This window comes from Condylura cristata, unplaced genomic scaffold (assembly GCF_000260355.1).
Source record: "Condylura cristata isolate star-nosed mole 26May11 unplaced genomic scaffold, ConCri1.0 scaffold00031, whole genome shotgun sequence".
Lineage (NCBI taxonomy): Eukaryota > Metazoa > Chordata > Mammalia > Eulipotyphla > Talpidae > Condylura > Condylura cristata.
This window is the reverse complement of record NW_004567132.1, coordinates 129,471-138,320: the sequence shown is the minus strand read 5'-3', so window position 1 is coordinate 138,320 and position 8,850 is coordinate 129,471. Positions and strand designations below refer to the sequence as shown.

General features: G+C 41.3%; 1 pseudogene; it reads right to left on the bottom strand.

Annotated features, from left to right (window-relative positions):
- Positions 1-5,131: 5,131 nt before the first annotated feature.
- Positions 5,132-8,587, bottom strand: LOC101622443 (annotated as a pseudogene).
- Positions 8,588-8,850: the final 263 nt, after the last annotated feature.

Genomic DNA, 8,850 nt, shown 5'->3' with positions numbered 1-8,850 from the left:
AGCTGTAAGCCTCCCAGCTGTGAAGGCTGCCCTCCACACCTCCAGGGATCTATGTGCCACTCCAAGCAGTCTCTCCCTGAGCAGTCTTTCCCTATCACTTGGGGGTCCATTTAAAGAGTTGAGTTGTCTCTCTTTAACTCCAGGGCTTTACGTGGAGTTAAATGTGGGTAAACATGGGTAAATGTGGTATGCAGATAGACTGGTAGCAAGTCTCCCGTCTGAGGCACTTCCTAAGATGTGTCCATGGAGGGTTGGGGGAATGTTAGAATTGTTGCAGTTTCCCAGTTTTAGGCCTGTTGTTGATTCAGTTAATCGGATTTTCCCCCCTTTTAGCTCAGGGGCTTTGTGAACCTTGCTAGGCCCCGCCTTTATGGTGCACAAGCCTCTAGGCCTCTGCTGTGGGGGGCAGGGGATGTAGGGAGCGCTGGAAGGGCTGCAAGCCACCCAGATGCCCCAGTCTCTATTTCTTCCTCCTCACCTCCAGGGATCTATGTACCCACTCTGAGCAGTCTTTCCTCACAGCTTAGGATTCTACTCACCAAGCTGAGTTCTCACTTTTTACCTCCAGGGCTTTAGTGGGGCCAAAGAGCTGCAAGCCTCTCATCTGAGGCACTTCCTAGTACCTGGGCGCCTGGGAACTCCCAGATCAGAGCTCCCCTATTGGAGCTCCCTAATAGCTGAGTTTTCCTCAGTTATCTTCCTTCTATTGAGACAAGAGTGTTCTCATTTGGGTTGAAACTCGCAGTATGTAAGTCTACAGTCTGTTTTTAGTGTTATATTCCTATGTAATCTTGGACATAGTGATTTCAGTGTCTTCACTCTGCCACAATCTTGCCGGATCTTTTGGACTTGCTGATTTTCTCTGAATACCAGTCCTAACTTTGAAATTTCAATATTTTGTGAGAAATATAAATATATATTACTTTTTCCAAGAAATTTCTGCTTTGTTTCAAACCACTGCAAGCAGAACTTTTGGGAAAACTTTCTGAATTTCTCTGAACACATAAAATGCTATGTTTATCTGGGAAATACACTTTTATTTTACTTTCCTCAAGAAACAAGTAAAACACAGAAATTTCTCACTTTTGGGTTTTATCATTCTCTTCCTGGGAGAAAACTGATTTGTGCTAAAATTGTTACAACCAGTGCTTTTGGGAGAATTTGCTGAATTTATATGAAAACAAGTCCTAACAATGAAAGTGCAATATTAGATGAGAAATACACATATAATTTACTTTCCTCAAGAAACTAAGTAAAACACAGATTTCTGACTTCTGTGTTTTATCATTCTCTTTGGGGGAGAAAACACATTTGTGCTCAGACTGCTCCAAAGAATTCTTTTGGGCAAACTTGATGAATTTCTATGACAACAAGTCCTAACAATGAAAGTGGAATTTTAGATGAAAGACATACATATTGTGCTTTCATCAAGAAAATAAGCACAAATTTCAGTTTTGTGTTTTATCATTCTGTTTTGGTAATAAAACTCGCTTGTGTTCAAACTTCTCTAAACCTTGTGAACTTTTGGGAGAATTTGCTGTATGTCTTTGAAACAAGTCCTAAACCTGAGTTTAGATGGGAAATTAATTTATATATTACTTTTCTCAAGAAACTATGAAAAACTATGATATTTCTCATTTGTGTGTGTTATTATTTTCTTCTGGGTAGAAAAATCACTTGTGTCCAAACTTCTTCAAACACAGCCAATATTTAGATAATAGATATAAATATATGTTGGTTTTCTCAAAGAAACTAAATAAAACACATTTATTTCTCCATTCTTTTATCATTATTTTCTCATGAGAAAACTCACTGGCACTCTAAAACCTCCAAATTATGATTTTGTGAACTTGCTGATTATTCTGAAAACAACTCCAAACTCTGAAAGTGCAATAGATGCACATATTTGTCTCTCAAGAAAATAAGTAAAACACAGACTTTCCAAATTCTATGTTTATTATTCTTTTCTGGTGAGCAAAATCACTTGTGTTTAAATAGCTCTAAACAGTACTTTTTGGGAAATGTTGATTCACTCTGAAAACAAGTCCTAACTCTGAAAGTGCAATGTTTAGATAAGAGGTGCACGTATACATTAGTTTCTCAAAACTAAGGTTAGCACAGATTTCTCACTTCTCCATTAAATCATTCACTTCTGGGGATAAAACTCAATTGTGCTCAAACAGATCCAAACAGTGCTTTTGTGCTAGCATGCTGGTTTACTCTGAAAAGTAATCATAACAGTGAAAGTGCAATGTTTAGATAAGAGATACATAAAATTGTTAATTTTATCAAGCATTTAAGTAAAATACAGGGATTTCTCCATTCTGTTTTATCATTCTCCTCTGGATAGAAAAATCACGTGTACTCAAATAGCTCCTAATAGTGATTTTGGTGAGTTTTCTGATTCACTCTGATAACTAGTCCACACTCTAGAAGTGCAATATGTATTTGAGAGATAAATGTATGTTAGTTTTCTCAAGAAACTAAGTTAAACCTGCCCTAACTATCGAGGTGTCCAGAGTGTTTGGAGGCGAGACAGGCAGGGCCCTAAGTTGGAAAGGCATCAGCGAGCAAAGATTCCAAAAGGGGAAAGGGGAGTGAGCATAAGGAAAACATGGGAGTCAGGGTTGGGTGCAAGTCTTCCTGCTCATTCCCTCAGCAGGTCTTTATTTACACTATGTAACAAGTAGTTAATTGCAATAATGCATAGGGTAAGTTAATGAGAGATGGCCATAAATTGTCATAAACATTGTCAAGGACAAGGAGAACAAAGCATTTTTTTCTTACCATTTTATGGTATACTAAATTATACATTTTGTGATAATTGCCATGTATACAGATATTTAGCTATAACTCAAGGGAAGAAGGGTCTGGGAAAGGATGAGCTCCTTAGCAAAATGTTACTAGGGGTTTTAGGGAAATAATAAATTGTGTTAGCAGTGTTATCATTGATTGTCTAAAGAAAAGCAAATGGCTAATTTAAGGCTAGCAGAGATTAGTTAGTGCTTGTTTTAAAAAGGAGTAAATTAAGAGAAAGTTGTACAGTTGTGTATTAAGCAACACCTGTGTAAATAATGTTAAAAATTGTCCATGAGTCCTTATGCCCTAGAAGTCTTATCTGAGGCCTGCTTTTTTTAATTTAAAGAAACCAAGGAGGCTTCTCAGGAGTTTTTATGTCCTGGGGTTTTATCTCTCCTGGGGCTTCAGGAGACAGAGGAATTTCTCACCCTGGGGCAGCTTGCCAACTTATGAGGCTAAGACAATCCAGTTGTAAATTGATGGTTGCTCAGAATATTTTGATATTATGATTCTACAAAAAAGGGAGGTCATAACATAAGTTAGCAGTAGAAATTCTGATTTTTCAGAGCTTTTCCCAATCTATCCGGAATTTGTCAGTCGATAGATGTTACATAGCTTGTGTCATCTTCTGCTGATTAAAAAACCTTGTGCTGGAAACAGTATTTGGGACAAAAGTGTTGAGTTATTCTGGAGGCATATGAAAGTATGTGAAAGTACAAAGTGTATGATTGATGCAGTTTTATGTTCCTGATATCAACAGAAGAGGTACAATGTTGTGAATCTCAGTTCTGTGTATTATCACTCTCTTCTGCTGATTAAAAATGCCAGTTCTCCATAATTCTAGAAAAAGTACTGAGTCTACAATAACGATGAGTCACACTGGAGGCACATGCTCTATGTGAAATTACCCTATAGATGAAAGTAAACTTTTTTATGTACCTTATTTAAAGACGTACAATAAAGTGACATCTCACTTCATTAATATTCTGCTTTATAAAAAAATGTGTGCTCAATAAGCCTGGAAAGAGTGGTTGGGACAAAAATGTTGAATCATGCTGGTACCATACACTCTTTGTGAATGTAAAAAATCAAGATAAAAGATACATATTTTGTTCCTTACCTCATTAAACTAGGTACAATAATTTCTCATTTACGTATATTATTATTAGTTCTGCTTTTTAAAAACATCTGTGCTCCATCTGGATACAGTACTTGGGGACAAAAATTCTGATTCATGCTGGAGTCAGACACTCAGTGTTAAAGTACAAAGTTTAGATGATTAACATATTATAATTCTTATATCAATAAAGTAGGTACAATAATGTGATTTCTCGTTTCTGTATATTATCATTCTCTCCTGATGAGTAGAAACACCAATACTCCATATGCCTGGAAACAGTGCTTGTGTAAAAACTGCCACATCATGCTTGGTGGCACACAATCTACATAAATTACAAAGTCTAGATGATAGATACATTTTTATGTTCCTTATCTCAAAAGCTATGTACAATAATGTAATTTCTCACATCCGTGCATTATTATTCTCTTCAGTGACCCAAAAACACTTGTCCTCCCTAAACCAGGAAATAGAGATTAGGGCAAAAATGCTGAGTCACAATAGAGGCCTACACTCTATGTAAAATTATAAAGTCAAAATTATAGAGATGTCATAAGTATCTAGTACAAAAATAATTTCTCACATCTCTTATTGTTATTTTCTTTGGCAGTGTAAAAACTCTTGTGCTCCATGAATGTGGAAACAGTGCTTGGGGAAAAATTGCTGAGTCATGGTTGAGCATACACTTTATGAAAATACAAAATCTAGATGACAAATATATTTTTATGTTCCTAATCTTGACAAACTAGATATAATAATGTGATTTAAAACTTCTGTATATTATCATAATCTTTTGCTGAGAAAAAAATGTCAGCATCCATCAGACTGGAAACAATGATGGGGGCAAAAATGTTGAATCATGCTGGAGGTACAAACTCTATGCAAAATTACAAAATCTAGATAATAGATACATTTTATGTTCCTTATGTAATTGCAATTAATGATTACAGAGTGAAGATGCCAAAATCATTACATCCAAGCTCACACAGGATTATAAGATTAAAAACAGACTGTAGATTTACTATGAGTCTCAAACCAAATGAGAGCACCCTGGACTTACTAGAAGCTTTGAAGATAACTGAGGGAGACTCAACATTGGGGAACTCTATAGGGGAGCTCCGATCCAGAAGCGCCCAGGCACTAGGAAGTGCTGCAGAGGGAGGCTTCTGATCTTTGCCCTGGCCAGCAGAAGACTTGGATATAAACTGAAACAACTCAGCTCGGTGAATGGGGAAGAACTGTGAGGAAAGAACTGCTCGAAGTGGGCACATAGAGCCGAGGAGGTGGAGAGGAGGAACTGGCAACTGGATCACTCCCAGCACTCTGCAACTCCAGCTCCCATAGCAGAGAACTAAGACTAGGCGACATTAAGGCATGGTCAGGTTTTGGCACCATTTTTAAGGTGTGGTCAGCAAGACTTACAAAGCCTGGGATGTAAAAGGGTGTGTGTGGTGGGAAACTAGTTAGATAGGACTCAACCTGAGGCCCAACCTTGGGAAACTGCAACAATTTCAAAACTCCTCCCGACCCACCATAGGCACATCCTTGCATAGAGAGGCTCTAGGAAGTGCTTCAGGCAGGGAGACTTGCTATGGGTCTACCTTCTTACCCCATCTACCCATAAAAACTGCGGTAAAACCTGGCGTTAAAGAGAAACAACTTGGCTTTGTGAGAGGACCACAAAAGTGGGGTAAGACTGCTCAGGGAGAGACTGTTTGGAGTAGGCACAAAGAGCTTTGGAAGCTTAGACAGAAGACTGGCAGCCTGCTCAGCTGGGAGATTTGCAGCCCTTCTAGCACTCCCTGCAGCCCTGCATCCCCCACCCCCACAGCAGAGGCCTGAAAACTTGTGAGCCAGAAAGTCTCACAGTGCTCAGAAAGTAAACAAAATCAGCAACCAACTCAACCACAGGCCCAACTCCAGAAGACCTAAAAAACTTCTAAGGCACCCCATCCCCCAAGGGCACATCAAACATAAAGGGAACCCAGGACATTACAAAGGCTACAAAGATCAACAGGTACCTTCCAGAGACAAGGACAAAACGTGTTACTGGAAGAAGATGAACACCACAAAAAAACCCTGACTGTTACTGGCTGAGATGACAGACACAATTCCACACAGTGGGGGTGGAAAATAGGATATATTGAAACAAAGCACAATTCAGAATATCCTCCACAACAGAAGTGTTTGAAAGTTCCTCAGCCATCCTGGAAGAACATCCAGATAAAATGCTGGTCAATATAAACAACACCATGTCTCAGCAAATAGAAAGTACTAGAAAATACATGACAGAGAAAAGAAGATGAACAAATACCCAAGCAAGTACACAGGGGAAAAATTCACCACAAAAAGATCAGGAATTGGTTTCTTGTTGGTTGTGTTGTCTTTTCTTTTGACAGTTCTGAGCTCAAGTCTAATGGGAGGTTGTCTCTATGATGGAAGGTATCCCCGGGGTGGTAGATCTCGGGGTGGCTGCTGGTGGTGTGTCCATCTGGCTCCCAGCCCCACTGTTGGGAATAATGGAGGAGCTAACAGCAGGTGTGTTCCCATGCTGGTGGGCCTGTAGGGTCTGTCCACAGATGTGGTGGTTCTTTTCCCAGTCTTTTTTTTTTTTTAAAGATTTATTTATTTATTCATAGAGAACTGGGGTACAGGCCAGAGATGTGGAGGGTGAGAGATTCAACAGAGACAGAGTGGGGAGCAGAACAGGCAGATCGATGAAGTACACTGCTGAGGGGAGCAGCGGGCGGGTCAGGAGAGGTCTGCCACGCCATGTGGATCTCCTCCGGGGCAGGTGGGGATCAAACTCATGCAGAAGTGGCTTAAGTTTCTTAGTGTAGTGCTTTAACCCGCTGCACCACCAGGGAGGGGCCTCTTTTCCCAGTCTTTGTGCTAGCAAAATGAGCCACAGTATCAGGCTGTGTTATAGCCACTGCAGGTTTCACTTGCTTTACGACCACAATTCCAGAAGCTCTCATTCAAATCCTCCTGCTGATTGATGACATCCAGCGCATCCTCCGCTGCCTGCCACATGGCCTCAGCAACTATGCACTCCATCTTGGCACGCTCCATCGTGATCATGTCATGGGCTTTCCTCTTGGCTTCTGACATGGCCTTCTGAAGCTTGGTCATCACCTGGCACTTCACCTCATTGACCGTCTCTTCAGCTTTCTTCCAGATCTACTTTGGCACGTATCCAGAAGCAGTCCTGTGAAGAAATTACCAATGTGCATCTAATGCAACTGGGTCAGGGTTGACAAGACTCTGCTGCCTGGAGTGGCTGCTGCTACTGCTGCCACCTTTTTTTTTTTTTAAAAGATTTATTTATTTATTCCTACAGAACTGGGGTACAGGCCAGAGATGCGGAGGGTGAGAGGATTCACCAGGGATAGAGTGGGGAGCAGAACAGGCATATCGACGAAATACACTGCTGAGGGGAGCAGTGGGCAGGTCAGGAGAGGTCTGCCACGCCATGTGGATCTTCTTTGGGGCAGGCGGGGATCGAACACATGTGGAAGTGGCTTAAGATCCCCAGTGCAGTGCTTTAACCCGCTGCACCACCAGGGAGGGCCATGCCACCTTTTTTTTTTAAGTCCTCAGCATTGCTGTACTACCAGATCCAGTAATTCTATTCCTCCCGGTCTGCATCCTGACATCGCCTTAGTACAGTGAAAGATTGCCCATTATGCAATTTAACAGATGGTCAAGATTTTTCCATTCCTCTGCCCATTCTGTCTGTTAGTCTGTGATCAATCATCTCTTCTTGACCTGTGCCATGCAACTCCATAGGTCTGTTTCTGTCCCTGAGGTCCCTGTGGCTGGGGTGTTGATAGGAGACCATGTAGTAGTGGGCAATGGCCATATCATCCAAACGGTAATGCAGAGGTGGTGGTGGGGTGGGGTGAGGCAGGCTGTTGGGCTGGTAGGATAAGCCGTTATTTGGACTGTAACGCTGGCCTGGGCTAATGGTGCATGATCACTTCCTTGGATGTTCTGAGTACAAAGGCTCTGTCAAAGTCATTTTTTTTGGTTCTGTCTGGAGCTCGTTCTTCCCATTTTTGTTCACATCGAGAAACAGCTCTGAAGAGTCAACAGGTGTGGTGGTGCTGGCATCCAGAAGCAGCTGTTTATGCTGGGTGAGGTACTGGGCAGAGTTGTGTTTTGCCAGCCTTGCAAAATGGAGGAGTTCACACTGCATCAGGGACAAGTTGCCCTTCAAAAATGGGATGATGAAAGGTCGCAGTGGGAAGTTAGTAGCTTCTTGCAGTTTGGAATGAAATTCTTCAATTGTCAAAGAAGAATTCACCAATCTAAGAACCAGGGTGTGGACTCTTTCTTCGATCTCTGGTGAAATGTCATTGCCAAACTGCTGCAGGGTGGTACGGAACCACTTCAGCTTACTGAGCTGCCTGGAAACACAGGTTGGGGGCAGCTATTGATTAGTCAGAGAAGAGAAGGAAGAAGAGGAAGGCCCATTGCAGAAGCTGCTGGGTAGTGATGGTGAATGGCTGTGGGTGAATGGCTGGTGCCGTTAGTGAGTGTGGTCGGCATAAATGAACTGGTCCTCAGGGCACCTTGAGTTGTAGGGGGATGTAGCATTGTGAGTGGTGTCAGCCTCGATTGGGCCTTCACATCCACAGGAGAGTCAGGCATCATTGAGTGCTTCTCAGTCTGATCATGCATCCCTTGAACCTAGCGTCCACACTAAAAGTGGCACAAGAAACAAAAAGTAACTCAAAGAAGCAACCTAATCCCCCACCTTAAAGAACTGGAAAAAGAACAACAAAATAAACCAAAAGCCAGTAGAAGACAGGAAATAATAAAAGTCAAATCAGAAATAAATGAAATGGAAGTTAGGAAAACAGTCCAAAAAAAAAATCAATGAAACCAAAAGTCGGTTCTTTGAAAAAATAAACAAGATAGACAGGCCACTA